The 22,590-nt window shown below is 37.7% G+C and overlaps 1 pseudogene; it reads left to right on the top strand.

The window, feature by feature from the left end:
- The first annotated feature begins 922 nt into the window (after positions 1 to 922).
- The window catches only part of LOC133075127 (DNA replication complex GINS protein PSF2-like), a 131,596-nt pseudogene continuing 109,928 nt past the window's right edge, over positions 923 to 22,590 (top strand).

The following is a 22,590-nucleotide window of genomic DNA, read 5'->3' on the forward strand; positions in this document are numbered from 1 at the left end:
TAACTGATTTTATACAGATTTTCATGGAAATGACAAGTTGCTGTGGTGTCATATAGATACAGTTCACATTTAATATCAGATTTCTATTTTAGTTCTGTTTTCTGAGTGCTATGCCATGTCCATGTGGTCTAAAGTTTATTTTCATGGTTAAACCATATAGAGGGCACACACTAGGAAGAAGACATAGGAAAATAACTTAAAAAACAAATAGCTTTCCATATTGCCTGCTGTGCCTTCTCCACTCCGTCCTGACATCCCATGTCAGTAGCTCTTTATCTTGTACTTGTTCTGGTGAGGGGTTTTCTCATGATGAGAGTTTCATGTATATTCTCCCTCTGGCAATACTACTATCCTGAACAAACATCTACTGTTAAAAATCAAAAGTTGCAGACTTCAATTCATCGCCAGTGCTATTCTGAAAGACATTTCCCTCCTAATCCTAGTATCCTCATTTGCATTTCCCACATCAATTTGGTAATTAAACTGAGCCAGAAAACACTAGAATTCCTCTTACTGCAAATTATAAACCTTAAAAACAACCAGGACACATCCCAGTGGCCTCAAAACTGCCCAATGTTCAGTTGCCACTGTGTGCATTTTACTGTCCAACATTCAGTGCCAAGCCAACTCCTGCTGGGCCTTGACTGGGTCCTCTGGGTATCCGAGTGGATAGCAACATTTAAAATTCACACTCTGTACTATCCAGCCATGGGCATTGCTGGAGACTGTTTTTAGACCAGAAAATGCAGCACACTGGAGTAATGGGACATTTTCTCCTACTTCTGAACTGGAAATGAAATCTGAATGGAAATTTGTTTCTCATTTTCCAATGAGTTTTTTAAAACAGGCCATTTCTAAGACTTCTTAGCAATTAATTTAATTAGAGACAAAGCCCAGACAACAAAAGTCAGACTTCCGGCAGATGGTACCCGGAGATGTGGTCGAAGATCCTTCCAGTGCAGCATTGTGGGTAATTTGTGAGATGAGGGTGGTGATGGAGGGTGTGATGGTGATGATGGTGGCTGAAGTGTTTATTGATTTTTTTTTTTAGAGAGGTGGCAGTTAAGCAAAGAGCAGGTCGCAGGTCTCTTTGACATCTGGTCAGAATTCCCTCTACACATGACTTCCAAAAAGAAACACCACGTTCTACTGCCTGTAAGGCAGTCCATTTTGAAGTAGAAAGTTTCCATTAGTCACTTTCCATGGTAGTTGTGCAGCATCTTGCAAAATAACTTATAGATCTAATATCCTACAGAAAGCGTAGTCTGAGACAGATGAGAATGAAAAGTGGCCGGTGTGTTTTAAAGCTGATAAACCGAAAGGCTTTGATATCTTGGGGAAATCCCATTGCCTAAATTCCCTTTGAAATGCAGTTCAATTTAGCAGATCCATAGATTTACATGGGACCATAGTGAAGAGTCAAAAGATTTTTAAAAAATATTCTCACCTTCGCTTCCCAAAATACAAACATTCATTTTGAAGACTCTCTGTTGCTTGTCTGGAGATGAGAAAAAATTAATTTCTCCGATTGCATCTACACTGGAGTCCACAGCAATTTTTACAGGTGAATTGTGATGTTCATCACCACTTCCTGGAGCCAAAAAGAGCTCAGAAATTGTTCTTTAGCATGTTTTGAGGGCCAGTTTCAGTTGGTTGGGCTTTAGACCAAGTACAGGTTCGTGGTGTCACATAACCCATTCCTGCACGACTCAAAGCTGCCAGAACGATGTCTCTTACCTGCAGGATAGATGTCATATGGCAAGATCATCAGCAGTCTTGTTCCTCACAGACCAGCTGTTAAGTGGGCTATTTCTGGTAGCAGCACAGAACAAGAGGCAGGCAGTGCCAGAAATGATTAGAGAAAGGAAGTGCCAAAGGAAGCCACACACAACAGCTGGAAAATGTGCGGAGGCCTTCAGACAGCGTACTCAAAACCGTTTGAAAAGTACCATAATCAAAAGCTCCTAGCCAAGCTTGGAACCCTAAGAGGAATGAAGGAATAAAAGGCCCATGGCAACTATTCAACTTCCCTTTCAAGTTGCATGTCAAAGAAACCCATTAAGAAATAGAAGATATTTGAAGAGAGGGTTGATTTCCTACTTTCAAGTTCCCCTGCAACTCTAAACTCAATGTTCTCACACTGTTATGGGGGAAGCTATTGTCTCCCTCCAGCAAGAGAGAAGCCAGTTGCCTTTAGTGTGAAAGCAGCAGACACCCCAGAACCTCAGGTGAGGAAGCTGGTGAAGCTTCGCGGGGCACACACTTCCACACACACACACACACACTCACACCCAGGAAATAGGAAATGCAATGGAGCCTCACCAGTGGAGTGCCCAAGGTGGCAGTGAAGCCAGAATACCAAAACATCTGTGTATCTCAGCTTGGGATTGGGATCCCTGCAGAGACAAGAGGGAGGAAAAAAAAAAAAAAAACTTAAAACACCTTAATATAGCTCTGGTTTACTTTTTTACATTTTATTTATTGCTAAAAAAAATTGTCTCAACATTTTCCGAGTGTGAGATGCTTTTTCAGCTTTTTGTGCCTTCAGCATTGCTTTAATGGGCTGGCAGACCATTCCGAGAGTCAACTCAGAAGGCCAACTGTAGCCAGTGGGAAACACCTCAGGACACCTGATGTTCACAGTGGGGCTGAATGTAATCTGGTTTTCCAAGCCATGAGGTGCAAACAGAATTTTGTGAGGAAAATCTCCTAGTTGAATGGTTTTAATATTCTGCTACAGGAATCTCAAGCACTGTTTCTACGTTTGGATGCTTCTCTCAGTAGAAAATATGATGGGAAACTTTATCCAACTTATCATACCTAGTTGGCTGACAGTCAAGGTTGCGGTATGACTAAGGTCTACACAGTTTTGATTTCTAGATCAGGAGACTGACCCTGTTCGGCAGCTGTTTGCAAAGCTGCCTGCGCCAGGCAAAGAGAGGGAATGCAAATCTTCTCGACCAGAAAAGATTACCTCATGTGATTGGTCAAGAGAAGGAAAACTAAGGATGGGTCTGTGACCCAGGTGGCATCTTCTGAATTACACCATACCACGCTTTTAATACAGATGTCAGCAATAGATTTTCTTTTATTTTTATAAGTCAGTTTGCTGTTGATTCAGATGCTTTGAGTTTCTTTCAATCATATGTCGGAACTCCTCCTCCATAAATTTTTCTCATTTGGGTCATCCAGATGTGAAAATATCATCTCCCATAGAGTTTTAATTCCAGAAAAGTGTTACTTTATCCTTTTTTCTGTGTGTACCTATTGTTCATTAAAAGAGACAGCAAATACCCTGAGCTAACAATTATAGATGACATCTTTTTCCTTCATCATTTCTGATAACAAGCAATTTTCAATTCCTGGAAACTAAGTGACACTCCAAAGCAGCAATAAACAGAAGGACAAACAGAGAAGCATTGGGCATACTGTGCTATGTTTCTTTTTCTTTAATAATGGAAATGGCAAAGGCAGGTGTGCAGGCATAATCTAGCAGTCTCCAGAAGAAACAAAGATGGCCTGTGGGAGATTATCTATGGTAATGGAAAAGCTAGTCTCACCTTAATCTCTAACGTGTACATAACTATTTACATACAGTAAAAGTTGATTTATTTTGTGACATGAACCTAAGCAGAGATATCATTTACCACTTCAACTCACTAAAATTGAGAGTTCCAAGTGTGCCAGCCCATCGACATATGTTCTACAAGCCATAGCTTCTCTGAGCTGCCTGTGGTTAAACAATTAAATCTTTAAGCTCGGGCATCCAATATCCTCTTCGTGTTTAAGCTAGGCTTAACCTGAAACAGCCAAATCATCTCCAAGTCCTTGCTGATTAAAAAAAATCACAACAGAATGGGAAATTTTAATGATGGCACTCTCTTAATTTAAGGGAGGGAAAGAAAAGTATTCTCCATTTGAAGATGTAAAGAATCATAAAAATAGTTCTAAGACTCCTACAGTAAAACTGATGCTTACATATAATGATATATATATATATTGCCCATAAAATTAGTCATGTGTTATGCAAAATGCTTTGTTCTTTCTGAGAAGACACTTCAGTAAGCTTGATCAAGAACATTAAATACGAAAACAAGGAAAATCATCTAACATTGTTGAAAAGTAATTAAAAATATATTTCACCATATGTTCCTCTGCCGTTAGTTCACTTCGGCAAAACAAATTCCTAAAGCATTTATTATCCCCCATCATTTTTTAAAGAGGCCTAATGTTCACATATGGCACTAAAGCCATGCAGATAAAGAGGAATCAGCTCTGAAACAAACTGGAAGAAATTCACTTGCCTGAATTCAACAGATTATATGTAATGAGTCAATGTATACGTCCTTTCCCCTTTTATAAGGAAATTGCTGGAAAGGATCATCTCTACACATGGATCGCTCAGACTATATTGACTGAAGGTCATTTAGAAGGCAGCATAATCTGTATCAGTCCTTTAATGATGTCACACAGGAAAATATTCTGCTTAATTAGAAATGGCAAATCAAACACATAGTTTTCATTTAAAATCCTATCAAGTACCTCTAAAAGAGATGTTTATTTTAGGAGCTTATCCAACATGATTTTTGAATCTGTGGATAATACTCAAAAGAAGCATTTTTCTTTTACGTGACAATGAAGCTTCACACTAGTGGAATATCACGTTTGCCAAATAAAACAATAAGAGAAAATATGAAATGAGGAATTGTTTCAAAAATATGAACATAATACAAAACTTTCTGGATGGAAATAGCTCCCATATCTTAAGGACCCATAGCCCATAATTAAAGAAGAGGGACCATGCCCTCCTCCTGGGATGGCGCTATGGTCTTCACACTGCTGTCACTGTACCGAGCTCCTCCTGTTCAACTTGCCTCTGTTCTTAAGATTGACTCCTGGAACTGAGGTTCCAAGAAGATAGAGTCCAAATTCTGATCCTGCATATATTCTGTCCATGTAGTAAGCAGTCAGGTCAATAGACATGACATAGGAGGGGAAAAGCTTCCTATAATAATGTGGGTAGAGTGACCGCTTAACTCAAGAAGTACCTACAAATAAAGGATTAGAAACTTAAAAAAAAAAAAAACACTAGTAAAGTAGGAAAATCCTATTACAAATTAATGCTGTTTTTGGACATAAAATTCTAAGGTGTACAGTTTGATATTATCCTTTAAAAATCTCAAAACTTTTCTTGTAGGTTGAAAAAGTAAATAAACAAACAAACAAATGAACTCCCCCTCAAAAGAACCAAAAATAATCTTTTAATTTCTGTTTCTTTCTCTTTTAAGAATTTTCCCTCTAGAACTCTATTTTCCTAGGTCCTCCCTTAGAGGAAAATTTAAACACACAGTGCCATTGTGCAAAGAAAAAGATCTTGGTGGACGTGGGCTGACAGCTTGGCATGGCATTTGGTCTGGGTTACAGCATCCCTCAGCCCCTCACCAGGGAGAATTTTGGTTTTGGGGTGTTTTTTTTGCAACACACAACCCTACATGGCAGTCCCTGATGAATGGATGGATGGACACATGTACACATGAGTAGCTGGATAGATGATAGGTAGACAGACAAATAGAAGATGTACAAATATGTATACTTTAAAGGGGAGGGCCTTTAAGAAATACATAAAAAGGAGAAAAAAGTGACACAAATTTGTCAATCTTTTTTAACATAAAAAATAAAGAAAATATAATATCAAATGATGATATCCAAAACTGCTGGTGCACAACTCAGAGGGCCTAGAGTCAGATTTGCCTCAGAAGGGAGAGGTGAGAGACAAGAATTGGATAAGAGAACTAAAGTCAAAAATAGAGTGATCATTATGAGTGTCCATTTTGCATATTACTGTCAATAAAAGAATAGTGCCTTAATTTAAATGGTCATGTTGATAGATTTCCAACAAAATAGCTAAAAAATATCAATCTGGTCAGATATTATTTTTTCTCATTTCCCTGTTCTGGACTAAATTATATTCCCCCCACCAAATTCATATGTTGAAGTCCAAACCGCAATTTGACTATATTTGGAGACAGAGTCTTAAAAGAGGTAATTAGGTTAAGTGAGATCATAAGAGTGAAGTTTTAATTTGACAAAACTAAGTTCTCATAAGAAGAGGAAGAGACTCCAGAGTGCTCTTTCTCTCTCTCTCTCTCTCATTCTGTCTCTCTCCACGTATATGCACAGAAAAAAGGCCATGAGATGGCCCAACGAAAATGTGACCTCTACAAAGCTGGGGAGAGAGGTCTCACCAGAAATCAACCCTGCTGGCACCCTGATCTTGGACTTCCAGCTTCCAGAGCTGTGGAAAAAAAAAAAAATGTCTATCGTTTAAGGTGTCTAGTCTGTGGCATATACAACAGGACAAATATTGCACGATTCCACTTAGATGAAGTAACTAAAATAGCCAAATTCGTAATGACAGAAAGATGAGAGATTTTCAGAACCTGAGAGGAGGGTAAATGGGAAGTTACTGCTTAATCGTTACAAGACTTTAGAAATAGTGGTGATGGTTACACAACATTATGAATATAATGATTGCCACTTGATTCTACATTTTAAAATGATTAATATGGTAAATTTTGTTATATATTTTACCATAGTTTAAAAATAAATAAAAAACCAATATAAAAAAGTCAATGTTTCATACTTTCACATGCTTATTTCCTTAAAACGTTCTTGTGATAGGCTTACCATCAGAAACTATATTTTAACCAATAATGTCACTGAAATGTAATGTTACTCCAAAAGCATTTACTTTTTACTTCTTTTCTATGGCAAATGAAAGGTAGTTACATGTGCATTATGACACCATCCTCAGCTTAGGAAGTAATGGAACTTTGCAATGCATAATAAAGAAAATCAGTAGTCCAAGAAACACTTGTACATTTGGCCCGTGCATTCCCAGCTGCTCACCTTTTAGCAAATAAAAATATACACCAGATCTAGACTTTTCTAATGCATCTATTATTTTGGCATTAAAATTATATGATATATTTCTGTGATTACTTTTTTATTGTACAATTTTATGCACAAATTATACCAACCTGCATTCTCATTGTAGAAAATTGGAACATGAGACAAAGCAAATACCCTCTCCCCACCAAACATACCCCTCAAGGCCACTTCTCAGAGGAAATCACTGTTTTCAGTTTGCTGTTTACTCGTCCAGATATTAACACATATTCCAAGGTTTTATTCTTATATTACTATGTCTACTTGATTAATTTTATGGAAAGCTAGGAAAAAAACTCGAAGGAACCTATTGTATTCTGAATACTTGCTACAGATACTAAATATTTTATACACATCATCTTATTTAATACAGCAAAACTTCAAGGTGCAAATTGTTATTCCATTTTAGATACGCAAAGATTGAGAAGGAGCTCAAGTATATTTCCTCTGGCCACACAAGCTAGTAAATAACAGAATCAAAATTTTCTGATTCTAAAAAAAAAAAAAAAAGAAACTTTCTGATTCTAAGCTCTACGCTTGCAGATCAACCAGACTTCAATAAAAATTTTTTAATTACAAAAATAAACTCATTGTTGAACTGCCCCCCAATAATCTGAAGGGCATGCTAGGGCGAGGAGCTCGTTACTAAGAGCTTGTTCTGCCTTATTAAAAACAAAAATGAGAATGAAGGGTGCACAGGACAAAGAATGTTTTATTCCACTCACACAATAGTTCGACGTCTAGAAATGCCTTTCAAGGCGTTTACTGTGTTTTTTCTGCAGACCGATTTTGTTGGGCATAGTTTTCTGCAACATGAACAGTGGTGGATATACAGTGGACATTGTCTACAAACCTGACTTCTTTATGAGTCTACAGTGACAAAATAAAATAAGACAGGATATATATGGATAGAAGAAATCAGTTCTATTTTATAATCTCCAATAGACAAAAGAAAATGTAGAGGCACTTTCCACTCAACCAGAGGTGCCTAAAGAATTAATCATGGTCATTTAACTGAGAAAATGGTATCTTAGTCAATGAGAAAATACAAAAGGCTTGAACCAAATTGATTACACTGTGATTCCCCAGATCTCTATCATTCCTTCCTGCATGACAGAAGATTCTGACCTTCTCTTTGAAAACTAGAAATGATGATCCAGGAGAGTCAGAATAGCCAGACTTTGGTATGAAATGGAAGCAGATCTGTTTTTGTTTTTTAAAATGAAGTCACCAACCAGACTAGTATAGCAGGATCTTTTTAGTCTTCAAAAATCTGACTTATCTACAGCAGAGTAATCTTGAATCTCCTAATTGGAGAAATTATTTGACTAAGACTTGAAACAACAGCGTTCACTCTATTCAAACAGTGCCCCAAAGTGAGTACACTTTACCTCTGGTCTCCACTGAGCACTTCTCTGTACTTCACTGTATAGGAGTAAGTGCCTTTTTCACCAAGAACAACATATTCTGATTTTTAGTAGATGGTATTAGACTGATTGGGCTAATGTAATTTACACAGTGACAATTGCTTAGAGGAGTCCACTGGGCACTTGTAGAAAGTTCATATTAAGAAGATTCAAGTTATTCTATTTACCAGAGCGAATGTATTTAGATTTCAGATTAAACCTCACCCTGGAGATTACAAAACCAGAGTTCCCTTGTGTCTATAATGCTCAATTAATATACACTTTTTAAAAAATGCAACATACTAAGAAGAAAAAATTTCAATCTACAGCATTTCCTTGTTTATTTTGTGTGTTTTATTTTGTTGAGGTATGTTGTCATTTTCAATAGCTTAAAGACAGTAGCCCCAAATCTCAATATTCCCTGAACAGAATTCCTAACTCAACTGGCCTTCATGCCTCTAAAATAGCAGATGTGGCTAAGAAAAAACCAAACTGATTTTTCAAAAATTTCTTTGTTACAGAGAAATCAGACATTTTCTTTGCATTCCTGATCCTGGTCTGGAATTCTAATAGAGTGAAAGGTCATAGGGCCTACCCATAAATCACTTAATCGTTATTTTTTAGTTGCTTGAAAAGAAATCTTTATCATACATCAGAAGAAAACCCTAAATTCCCTTTTTGCCTCTAATGGCTGGGAATCACATGGCTAAATTTAATACTTAATTGCAGAAACCAATAGCCTACAGCATTACATTGACCCTCTCCAATTTTATATTTCAATAATATTCTTATTTTTATTTAAATTGCATTATTGTATTTGTATTTTCTATTATGTCACTTCAAAGATATTTTTTATACAGTTGGGTTATAAGGAATAAATACAATAAATGTCTTAGTATGTTATAGTTTCCAAAAGGAAAAATCATTAGCAATATTTAACAGTCTGCATAAAATAGAAACTGTAATTTACAAGAAATAGTGCATCATTAAGAATAGATTAAATAATTAATGCCACTTGGAATAGCATGCCCGTCAGCATCTGTATCACTGTCTGCATCTGCCTTAGAATAAGACGTATTTCAAAACACTGTCACTTTCTGCCCTGTGGACCATCCTTCAATTTTCTAGGTTGAGCGATTCAAACCAAATCACAAGATTAAAGGTGGTGCCAGACTAAAGAACAAAACTTTGAGTATACTGGGAAATAATGTTTATTAAAAGGAAGAGTTTGTCTTCATGATGACAATTATCATAAGTAAATGATAATGAAAAATATTTGGATCTATTGGAATCTTTGGATGGATAATTTAGTGTGGTAACTAATCCAGGACCCCAATCCTTTAGCTGTTATTTGAATACTTAATTAAAAAAAATAAAACAAAAAAACTGTGCCATAAAAATTACTTTATAACAATTCATAATGGTATATCATTCAAATGATTATTCTAGGATAGACGCGCAAATATTTTCCCTTATTATTGAGGGCTCTCTTTTCTAGAGTTATATTTCGTATTTTCCTTAAGAGATCATAGCATCCTCTGTCTTCCCTTGAGCAAAGAAGTAAGGAGAAAGCTGACCTCTGGTTTCTAGTCTTAGTGCTCTCTACAGAAGTCTTAGTTTTTACTTTAATGCAAGCTACACACAATGCAAAGAAAGCCCCATTCACTTTCGCCCTTACTCATCGTTCCTCCCTCCAGTATCAGACACTCACCAACTATTCACAGTGTCATTATGTGCTAAGTTCAGACTGCTGCTTCTAGCATAAGGAAGAAGAACACACTTGAAAAAAGCTTTCAGATGACAGGGCTTTATTTCCTCACACCATCATTTAAAAACCTTTTAAAGAGCAGTCTGAGCCTCTGATGGTAATGCCTTGCCTAGCAATTAGCGGTGAAGGTGCTGGGCTTTAAAAGGCTTTTAAATTCTGTTATGAAAGTCCTCCTACAATGGGCTTTCATTACTCGGGGTAAAGTCCCCAACTCCACCCATTTCTGGGGCACCACTACTAAGCTCTTCTCAGGGAGTTACAAAGATTGACAGCTTGAAATTTGCTAGACACAAGATTTTCAGTATAACATGGCTGCAAAATGACACCCAATTTCATATGGAAATTGCCTTTTTTCTTTGAGTGGACTAACGAGCAAACTTCAAAAGTTCCTCAGATTTGATTTCTGCTTATCTGAAGTCTATCCAAGGGTATCCATAAGACTTTGAAGCAAAAAAAAAAAAAAAAAAGAAAGCAGGATCTTTTTCTTCAGTAATGGGCCCAAAGGGCTGGAAAGCTCAGAACTTGCCCAACTGCATCCCTGGCAGCGAATCGGCTAGAACAGACTCGCCTGAACTCTGAGCTGCCCCAGCACATGAATAGAAAGAGGAGGGCACCTCACCCACCCCACCAAAGAGCAGAAACACCTAAAAATGGCTAAGTCATTCTCAAGCAAAACCAGTGCTTTGTATGGATTGTCAGCGACTTCCAGTCACACTGAAGGAGCTCTTAGCATCTCCTATTTCCTCCAGTGGCATTTTTTACCTTGCTACTTAGAAGTAAACAATGTTCGGAGTAATTGAAAATGTTAAAATTAGATCTGAAGGGACTTCCCTGGTGGTGCAGTGGTTAAGAATCCACCTGCCAATGCAGGGGACACAGGTTCAATCCCTGGTCCGGGAAGATCCCACATGCCGCGGAGCAACTAAGCCCGTGCGCCACAACTACTGAGGCCACGTACTGCAACTACTGAAGCCCGTGCGCCTAGAGCCCGTGCTCCCCAACAAGCGAAGCCACCACAATGGGAAGCACACACACTGCAATGAAGAGTAGCCCCCACTTGCTGCAACTAGAGAAAGCCCAAGCGCAGCAACGAAGACCCAATGCGGCCAAAAATAAATAAATAAAATAAATAAAATTTTTTTAAAAAGTAGATCTGGAAACTGGCTTTGCAATCTAAATGCAATGCCCTTAATTCTCTTATATTTCTTAATGACTGTGATCTTGGTTGCAAAGAGAAATATAAGGCAACCAGGCTGAGGCTGACCCCTTATCAGAGCAGCTCTAAGAAGAAATGTTAAAAAATTAGTGGCTCCAGAATGTCAGGACAAAGGCTTTTTTTCAGTGGAATCAAACACAGAACCCAATGTCCTCATCAGACAATAGACTCTTTTTTAAAAATATTATTTATTTATTATTTGGCTGCTCTGGGTCTTAGTTGTGGCATAAGGGATATTTAGTTGCACCATGCGGGATCTTTAGTTGTGGCATGTGGGATCTAGTTCCCTGACCAGGGATCAAAGCCGGGCTTCCTCCATTGGGAGGGGGGAGTCTCAACCACTGGACCACCAGGGAAGTCCCCAGACAATAGACTCTTAAAATCAAACCCAAATGGTCATCATTTCGTTCATGCAGAGACCTCCCTGGCACTCCAGGTAATACAACACCATTCCCCCCTCTGCTATCAACCTCCCAAACTAAGGCATCATTTCCCCTTCTGATTGGTTTATTTCAGAAGAACTTTTCTAAGCAAAATTGACTTTTTATATCTGCCTGCAAATTGCTCTCTTTTATTTGCTTTGTAAGGTTTATATTTAGGACCCAGTGAGAATTCTTGTTAACATGTCAGGAAATACATTTTGCCCTCTGGGTAAGAGTGAATTAGAAGTCAGAAATCCCGAGGTTTTTCCAAGATTTATTACTGACGGCTTTGGTGAACCTCAAATTTTGGGGAATTCTCTATGCTTCAGTTTTCATTTATGATTAGATCAAAATCATTATTATGTTTTCATTTTCTACCATTATAATTTTGATAATGGGCTTTATTGGCCAGCTGGAAAAACATCTTATAGAAAGAAAATACAACAACAATTTTTTAAAACAAGGGGTAAAAAATCTCAGAATGTGAACTCTATTCATTTTTCTTTTCCTCATATCCTTTAATATATATGCACATACAATACCTGCTCTGCTCTCCTTGAATGATTGTACGAGTGAAATAATAACCAAAAAAACCTTTATAATTTGAATAGAAATATTGGAAAGTCAATCATTTTCAATTATTCCCAGGAGAATTTGGCTTAATTTCTGATTTTCTTAGCGGCTTTGATTTCAGAGCATTAAGTTGATCTCTTGTTCCTCAAATAGTACACATCAAAGACAGGAAGGACTCAGTCAATCCCCCAGCGGACTCAGACACTCAAGACAAAAACCCACCAGAGTAACCATATGTCTGCTAAGGAAGGATGACAACAAGCAACAAGAGAGACGTAAATTTCCATGAAAAAATAATATTTTCTATTCCTTTTTTCTGTTGATGGAAATGAAACATTACTACAAGATTATATCCATACTGACAAACTGTTTCAGCAACTCAAACTCCTATTCCTGACTAAAAGAAAGTAGATTATTGCCCTCTGGATCAGAAGTCAGTAGCACTGGTTTCTGGTTCTTAGACACAAATTACATGCGTGGGCTTCCATGAGTTGCTTGAGTTTTTCTTACTTCAGTTTCCTCATGTGTGAACTTGACACAGGCATTGTTCCACTCTACTCTCAAAGTTTTTTAGGAAAAGATATTTTTTAATTATTTTAAAAATATGTCTAAATCTTTATTATATAATTGTGCAAGTGAACACATACACTGCAGAAAACTAAAAAAATCCAGTGTTTACAGAGTGAAGAATCAACAGAGTATTAAATGTATTCTATTGCCACTCTTACGTTAAGATTAATCAGTTGTTAATTTAAGCAAGATATTATACCTTGATCATACATAGGCGAGCACATAAAATTATTGAACAAAGCTGGGTTCCTATCTTAATTTTTTTATTTTTCCCTACATTTTTAAAAACTGAAGTATAGTTGATTTACAATATTATATTAGTTTCAGGTATACAATACAGTGATCCAATATTTTTATAGATTATACACCATTTAAAGTTATTACAAAATAATAACCTTATTTCCATGTGCTATACTGTATATCTTTGTTGCTTATCTATTTTATATCAATACATAGTAGTTTGTATCTCAATCCCATACCCCTATCTTAAAATATTTTTCAAAATTTCTTGTGAAAATTCAAGAATATTCCTTTTGATTATTTAAGGGCACTGTCTCCTATTAAAGAAAAATACTCTTCTTTAACAGAAGGCTGTTTCTTGCCACTTACTCAGTGGAGTCATTATTATTCTCAAAATAACTAGTTGTTTGGATCACATCATTACAGTACGAAGAGCATGCTATAAGCAAGGCATCACAGAAGGCAGGGACGGTCTGCATTTCATCAAACAAAACACATGTTTTAATGTAATATGAGATAGTTCATGCCTCTGAGGTACTTAATATTTGTCAGTTTTTGTTTCCTCTTTTTTTTTGGAATCCTCTCTACATATTATTCCAGAAATTGTGCAGACTTTCTGTAAACTGGTTTTTAAACCTTGAGATGAGTGGAATTGGGAGAAAAGCACTGTCACAAGAGCTTGGAACAGATGAGCAAAACTGCTGCTGCCGCCAGCTGTGCTGTCCTGACTGTGGAGGTGTCTAACGACAGTCTACTTCTCCAAGCAAGGATTCAAAAGTATTGTTAGGGAATCTAGGCTGTCCTTAGTCCCAAGACCCTTGGGATGAGCTTTTGCAAGCATGGCTTCTGAGAGGCTGGGCCTTTCTTTCTGGAGACAGTGGAGCAGTAGAGGACTTGCTCCAGAGGTGACAATGTGACACAGAAGATTTCAGGGCACCATCTCTGGTTTGTGACCACCCTGGAAACTTTACTTGGGTGATTGATCACCTGAATCCTAATGAGCTTAACCGTGGTAAGACCTCCTAAGGAGTTCTATCAGTAAATAGGTGGTAGCAAGGATCTTGGATTTGACTGTACATATTGACCATTTATCATAAAAAGCCTGAAATATCACAGCTCAGAACTACTTCAATCCTTCTCAGATGTATTAAAACTGAACCCACCATAATCTGGGCCAGGGGTCTAGATGTGTTAACCTAAACCCTCAATCTGGACCACAGATCAGTAAACTACGGCCTATAGCCCAAATCTGGACTACTGCCTGTTTTTGTAAAGTAGTATTGGAACATATACACGTTCACTTCCATGTTGTTTATGGCTGCTTCCTGGCTACCACAGCAGAGTCGAGTTGCTGGGGTAGCCTGCAAAGCCTAAGGTATTTACTGTTTGGTATTTTACAGAAAAAGTTTGCTCACCCTCTAGGCTAAAGCTTCAGGGGAAACTCAGGATCAGGGCATACGGAGGAAAAACTTAACACGTTAATAGAATGGGCAACCATCCCCAAAGGAGAGCTTAGGTACCAGCGAGTCTTCCCTGCTGTCATAGTCTTAAATGCTCGGGAAAAAGAACAGTATTGCCGCATTAGATTAGTCTGAGAAGGATCTTCCTAAACAATTCTGCACTTTAACTCGATTTCATTTATGTTATCTCATTCCTCAACCATTTATTTGGAAACTACTCTACGTTGGCTCTGTAACTCACAAGGTGACAAGACGTAGATCTTCCATGACCTCAGGAAATGGTGAGACAGATACATTAGTAAACAATTGCAATGCCATGCTCTGGGTACTGTCAGAGATTAAGGGGAAAGTGCTGTGTTCACACGGCAGAGAGGGCGGTGCGTGAGAGAGAACTGCACACAGGGAATACACTAGATGGCCTGGGTTTTGAAGAATGAACAGGAATTATGCAGGAAGGTGCAGTGGTGAGTCATACCTGGCAGAAGGGCTAGCAGATGGATAGCACATACGGTGGATGGGGAAAACAAAATGTCTGGGGAGTCATAGGGAGTAAGAGAGAATGGCAAAAGCTGATACCAGGGAAGTACACCTGGAACAAATCAAAAAAGTCTTATGTGACATGCTAAGGGGTTTGGACTACATTCAAGAACAATATTTCTGAACATGCCATTGCATCACCAGAGTTGGTTTTTTTTTTTTAGAGAAAGGGGATGTGATAATCTTATCTGTACTGCATAAAGATAATTCTAGGGGCTACTTGGATAATGAAAATAGAAGGAGAACGTTTCAAGACAAGGAGACCAGCTAGCAGGCTTTGGAAGAGCTAAAGGAAACGATAATAAGACCCTGAATGCAGTGCCTAGAGAACAGGCTACAGGTTTGAGAGATAATTCTTAAGCAAAATCAACATGACATATTAGACCACGTGGAGATGGTGAGATAGAAGAGGACTCCATTAAAAGATGACTTAAAGAAGAGAAGTAACAGGTTATCAAGGATTTATTTGTCCAAATTACTTTGTCTCCAGCAGCACAAAATGCTGAGGGAATGAGACGCTAATTAAATAATTTTTTCCCTAGAGGCAAATAGGAGCAAAGTCGTTGTAATGGAGAATAAGAAATGCCACTGGACACCACAGGAGAGGAATCGGAGAACCCAGTATGGAGACTCAAGGCACTTGCAGGGATTTTGAAATGAAGGAGACAGATTTCGAAAAGAGGATTGAGAATAGCACCAAAGAAATCCTTCTCCTAGTTTGCCTAAAGTCGGGTTTCGACAAGGGAAGAAGGCCAATTTGGGAGAAGTAGAGTGGTAAATGTTCCCTAAACTTTGCCCAATACTATTTTGATTAAGCAAAAACATTTTTCCAAGTGCAAAAAAAAAAAATAGGGAAGACAAACACCAACAATTGGTACTTGACATGTGATCTTTTGGATGTCAAACCATCAATGACAGTATAATTTTTACTCAAAAAATTTCCCTCATAATAAAAAACAGTATTTAGTCATTTTATTAAATAAGACAACTATAGAAAAGCATAAAAAAGTAAATAAAATATAGCAGCCAGAGACACATGCTGTTAATATTTTGTTATATTCCTTTTTGATGCATACATGTAGACTATTTTTAGGACATCCTACCTATGCTGTTCTGTTTTCTGCTATTTTCCATTTAACATTTTACTTTCCCATATTATTAAATATAGTTTGTCCAAGTCTCCCAGTTGGCCATCCTTTTCCTTGCCTCTTAAGCTAAAATTGGCTCAGACATCAAATTACTTACAAGTAAGAAATCTAACAAATGCTCTCTATATTTCTGGAAATCTTAGAGTTTATCTTTCTCCAGGACAACCAGTTACTGCTTCCAGTGAATTCTTGATATGTTCTCTGCATTTTGCCACTCTCGGGGACATCCTCCTTTCCACATAATATTGCTCTGAACACCCTCTAATAAATTCATTTCACAAAGTTTACCAGCTCAAGATTGTGTGATTAGTATGCTTTACTGAAGATCTAAAACAACACAAGGCAATTATATTGTTGGACAGTACAATAAAAGATGTAAAATTGAATACTAGGCATTCCTGTTCTTCACATCCTCTCAACCATCAAGGTGTTTTATTAATCCAAAACCACTCTCTTCCTCAGAGGAGTTCTGCCACCTGTCCTTAAAATAGTATTTTTACTGCCTACTTAAAGAGAAATAAATCATATTTCCCTTGCTCAAGAACACTTGGGCATCATATGCCCAATGATGGCATCACTCTGCACTCTAGCTATTTGCCCCAATTTAAGATAGTTTCAGTAATAGCTGAACCTGTTCAAAATGTTAATAAAGGTTTTGTTGCATGGTAAAAAAAAAAAAAAAGTCCAAATATGATTATTGGGGAATAATCATATTTCCCTTGCTCAAGGACACTTACACCAGAGCATCAGATAGATGTAACAAAAATCTATCTGATGTAACATCAGATGGATTAGTTTGAACCTAATCTGACCAGTCGAGTAAGCGAAATTTTCATGGGTGTTTTGAGAATACCATAGAAGAATACTTAGCTCAGCCTGAGCGGGAAGAAGGACCAACAACTAATCACCCGCGACTGAGTCTCAGTTGAGATTAAGAGGAGGGAAGAGGGCCAGCAAGGCAGTGAGCAAAGACTCAGGAGCAAGAGACAGCCTGGTGTTTCCAGGGAGCTGAAATCAACTGAGCTATGTTAGCGTACAGTGAGAGGTACAGTGGCGAGGAGGAAGGAGGTGACGACTCAGAAGTTCCATCTTTCATTTGGGGGTGTCTGTGCCCTATGCTGAGAACGAGCAGCCATTTTAAAAGTTTTGAGAAGAAAGTAACATGTTTGCATTCTAGCTGCCACCCAGTGGCAACATTCTGGAGTATATTTGAGGGAGACAGGACTGGAGACAGGTTTTGGAACCTGAAGCAGAAGCTATTTCGGACAAGGGATAAAATAAGGTCCTGAACGGGAGCAACGGTGGCACAAATAGAGAGGAGAAGTCAAATTGGAAAACATGTAGGGTTGTAAAATTGGCAATGCTTGGTAAATGAATAAATATGCACAGAGAATTCATATAAGACAACAGATGGATGAAAGCAAGAAAGTTGACAAAATAGTGGATTAGTGTCCTTTCTTGGTCAGTAGACTACAGAACAGGCTGGAAAGATATGCTGAGATCAATTTTAGTTATTTATAATCCCCCAAAAACCATTTTGAAGCCCTTTTCAATCATTTTAAAAGTTATTTCTTACTTAATGGGAAACTCCAAAAACACTTTTAAAACTTGACAGGAGTGGGGTAACCATGGAAGAGTGCATTTTTTTCTTGCACTTTCATACTTAATCCTGTTCCTGTGATAGCACAAGTCATTCATGCTGCTAGGCATCCTAGGGGTGATCCAATGTAGTTAAAATACTTTTACTCTCCCCTGGCTTTACCACCTCTAATGGGACCCTAACTTACATATTCCCTTCCATTCTTCATTATTTTTTCAGGAGAAAATATGCCTGAAGTACATTCTGTACTCATACAATCTCTTCTTTCAACTTTACATCTCTCTGAGAAAGAACTTTTACAAACTAGGTTATAAAAGACTATCTCAGATGTAAATGTCAATAGGAAAAAGAGATACTGCACATTGCGAAAACAGTCTTTAAAAATGCCCACCGTGGGCCTCCCTGGTGGCACAGTGGTTAAGAATCCGTCTGCCAGTGCAGGGGACATGAGTTCGAGCCCCGGTCCGGGAAGATTCCACGTGCCGCGGAGCAACTAAGCCCATGCCCAACAACTACTGAGCCTGCGCTCTAGAGCCTGTGAGCCACAACTACTGAGCCCAAGTGCCACAACTATTGAAGCCCGTGCACCTAGAGCCGGTGCTCCACAACAAGAGAAGCCACCGCAATGAGAAGCCTGCGCACCACAATGAAGAGTAGCCCCCGCTCACCACAACTAGAGAAAGCAAGCGCGCAGCAACGAAGACCCAACACAGCCAAAAATAAATATATAAGTAAATTTATCAAAAAAAAAATGCCCACCGCACCTTCTTTGAAAGCAAGACGTTGCTATCAGATTCCAGTGTAAATTACTCAGCAAAAGGATATCAACATGCACTTTTCTGAAACAAAACTACTGAAAACTAACCATCGCATGAAGGGGGTCAGTAATACTCAGGAAAATGCAAATTAAGACAACAACAAGATATCACTGGCAAATGTTCCAAAAAATGGAAAATAAGTGTTGATTGGAATTTGCAGCTATAGGAGGTATCCTGCCCTGCTGGAAGCGTAGGCTGGGGCAGTCACGCCAGACAGCAAGCTGGCACGTGGTTTAAATCGATACACACCAACCCTTATGACCTAACATTCATAAGATACGTTCATATCCCAAATTTACACCACAGGCCGCTCAGAGGTATACATAGCACTGTTTGTGCTGGGAAGGAATCTGGAGTAACCTGGATGTATAACATTAAGTGGATGAGCAAATGGAATGCATTACGTTGCAGTTATAAGAAAAGTTGATGCACACGTGGCAGGCAGATGAATCTTAAGAACACATTATTTTAGCGAAAAATGTAAGACAGAAGAAAATGTATATCACAACACTACTTACACAAAGCTTACACATAAAACAATGAACATTTTGCAAGAACACATGTAATAAAGACAAATTAAACACATAAAAATAGGTAGCCATGTGGAGGAAGTCATGGAATTTGAATTGGACTAGAGAATAAAGGATAATAAATATTTTTTATGTCAAAACTGTCACTCTTCTGACCCTCTGCATTTTTCTGTCTTTGATTCCTGAATTCCTTTCACTTTTCTTTCCTTCTCCCCTGTAATTCTACCAACAGTTTCTCTCAAATTGAGAAATAAAACTTTGAAGAAAATATGTGTCCAAAATGTGGGAATTGAAATAAGTTGGAATTCATAGATTGTGGTCATGGTCTGTGATTTGTTTTAATGCCGAAAGTTGTTTTTAACCAAGTATAGGAAGTAGATAATCATTAGTCAATTTCCAGTCTGTATACACTAGTACTACTTCCAAAGACATTCTGACAATAAGAACCACCCAATGTGTTTGTTAAATACATATTCAAAATACTCTTGCCAGTTTCCTGATTACTTAGATTCAAGGGGTCCAGTGTGTGGTCAGGAATCTGTACTTTGAATAAACATCCCAAGCAACTGTATAATCAGGCAAACTGGCAAATACTGTGGAAGCCCATCCAAAATGTTCTTCCCCTTATTAGCAGGAAGTTGCTAGTGGCTTATGCTGTTTTACCATGAAAATAATAATAAAAATGATAGCTACCCTTTATTGGGTGCTGACTATGTAACCAAGTATGCATTATCTCATTGGCACATCCCACTGCCTCTATGGAGTAATCAATATTATCATCCATATCTCAAAAATAAGGATACGGAGCTTACATGAGTAAACAGAGCTTGCCATATTAGTGGTAGAAATGAGCCTTGAAACTGAGTTTACCTCATGCCTTAGTGTATACTCTTAACCAGGGCAGCATGGTTTGATTTTTACTTATTAAATTTGTTTTACAGGGGTATATATGGTAGATTTTAAAGTCTCTATGAGGTTGTGTGTGTGTGTGTGTGTGTGTGTGTGTGTGTGTGTGTGTGTTGTTTTGCTTTTCTGTCAAATACCAAAAAGTTTCTAGTTTTTATCAAAAAGTAGTTAACTTGAGACCTACTCCCAAAGCATAAACCAATAAACCATACATGACTTCACTTCCTTTGCCTTATGTTTGGTTATTCCCTAGCAAGAACCCACAAGTTGTGTCTGAGATTGTGCACTTATTCCAGTAGTTCTCTCAAAGACTTTTATTTGCTCTAGGCTATAATTATCTCTAAAAGCCTGAATTCAAAGTTAGTGGAGTGACTGTCCTTCGGGAGAAAAAGGAATAACATTGCTATGAGGCCACGGCTAGACTAGGCTAAGTGAGACTCTCAGGATGGAAATGGAGCCTTTCTATTCTTAAACAATTCTCTTGAGATTGCTATGTTCAGAGGGACCTTCTATGAAATTCCTTAAAGGAGTTGAGCCAGCTATTAACACATGATTCTTCATGCCAAAGGTAAGTTAGCTCAACTAATTGTGGAAAATTAATGGAGGAAATTAACAGCATTTAAAACTGTTATATTTTAACAAATACTGTCATGTTGAAAAAAACACATAGTCTCCTTATAGATATCATCTATGTTTGTTTGTTTGTTTCAAGTAATAAGATAGTAAGCATAATACAACTTCTTTATTTTGATTCACAGGTTATGAATCATAAAATGTGATTCAAAGAAAGCTGTTTGGAAATACGTGTAAAAGAAAAAATAGATAGTATAGATATATATGTGCAATTACGAATTAAAAGTAGTGTATTTAAGACTACTTCTAGCTGATAAATTAGCACTGCTAACAGGTTTTTAAAAGTGAAAAAATATTAAAGATTAAATTTAATTTCACATCTGATTTTGACTTAAACATTCATAAAACTCCTATTTTCATCCATGTTCCTATCAACTGAAATGACCAAAAAAAAGAGGGAGAAAAAGAAAATAGGGAACCTTTCATAGACTCAGAAAACTAAGAAGAAACTCTGATCCAGTCATACAAGATACAGTAGAAATGGGAACAGCTTGAAGGAAGCCTGAGCTTAATAAAACCCCTTTCTGAGAAAAGCACATTGCTGACATGTGAGGAAAGGGTACCATGGCACAACAGTGCTAACATCTCCCAATTTGAAAAGTCCCTCATCAACTTTCACCAGTTTTCTTTATTATCAAATGATGACCGCCATTGAATGGATTAATTATTTCAATACAAATACAAAATGGCAATTTTTCTCATCCTATTATTCCTTCTACTGTTAGTAGATGGGATTTTTCTGTGTAAGACTTTCCCTTACACTATCGTTATCTCTGAAATAATTTTCATACAGGAATGGCAAAATCAGTGCTTAAGAATTTCCTCTGATGGGGTTCAGGGCATACTAACCCCAAATATGGCATCTTGGATATTGAACATTTTCTACTGAAGGAGTTTGAGAAAGTGGCAGAAACAGGAAGGTCACTTTGACGTTCCTCCTGCCCGTCTCCCCTGAGACAGGACATAGAAGCCTCATGTGAGAGGTTTCCTCCCTACACCCAGAGAAAAGAAGCATCCTTATCTCCAAAGAGAAAGGGATGCCAAAAAGAATCCTAATTAACAGGACTTGCTAAGTTTCCCCCCATTTTACTACACTTACTTCATAGCCCTTAACCTATCATATTCCTCCATGACTGCCCACTCTTCACCAAATCCAGCATTAAAACCCTCAGGTCTGTTTCTTCTGCCCTTCATTTCCTTATGAAGGCTCCCATGTCACATAAAACTTATACTAAACAACTTTATATGCTTTTCTGGTGTTGATCTGTTCTGTCAGTTTAATTTTCAGACTCAGCCAGGGACCCCAAGAAAGTTGAGGAAAACTTTTTCCTTCCCTACACCTCTTAGCATCAATTTTCTTAGTAAGGAGTTGGTGCAATAAGTGTCCAATAAGTGTCGTGTTGTGTGTGTCTCTCTTATTTTCTATCATGATTTTATATATATATGTATACAACGTGCTTTAATCAGCTGAAGTCATTTTGACTATGATCCCACCTAGGCCAGCAGGAGCTCTTCAAGCAGGTTGCAGTGTCAGTGTTGGATTGCTTACGTGCTTTCTAGCACAACAATCTGTCCTGGGATTACTTTGTATATTTCCTGCTTCAGATCTGCGATCATGTGGATCCAGATTTTGAGAGGCAGATTATACGCAATTTAAGAAAAAAATGCAAAATTATTCATACAAAACGAAGTACAAAAATAAATGTTTAGAATGACAAAACAAATCACAGCAAACTACAATGTTCTGAAAGTAGACACCTTACAAATGTTGCAAAATCCAGTAAAAAGACATATTTTTATGAATTATTCCAACAC

This window comes from Eubalaena glacialis, chromosome 15 (genome assembly GCF_028564815.1).
Source record: "Eubalaena glacialis isolate mEubGla1 chromosome 15, mEubGla1.1.hap2.+ XY, whole genome shotgun sequence".
Classification (NCBI taxonomy): Eukaryota; Metazoa; Chordata; class Mammalia; order Artiodactyla; family Balaenidae; genus Eubalaena; species Eubalaena glacialis.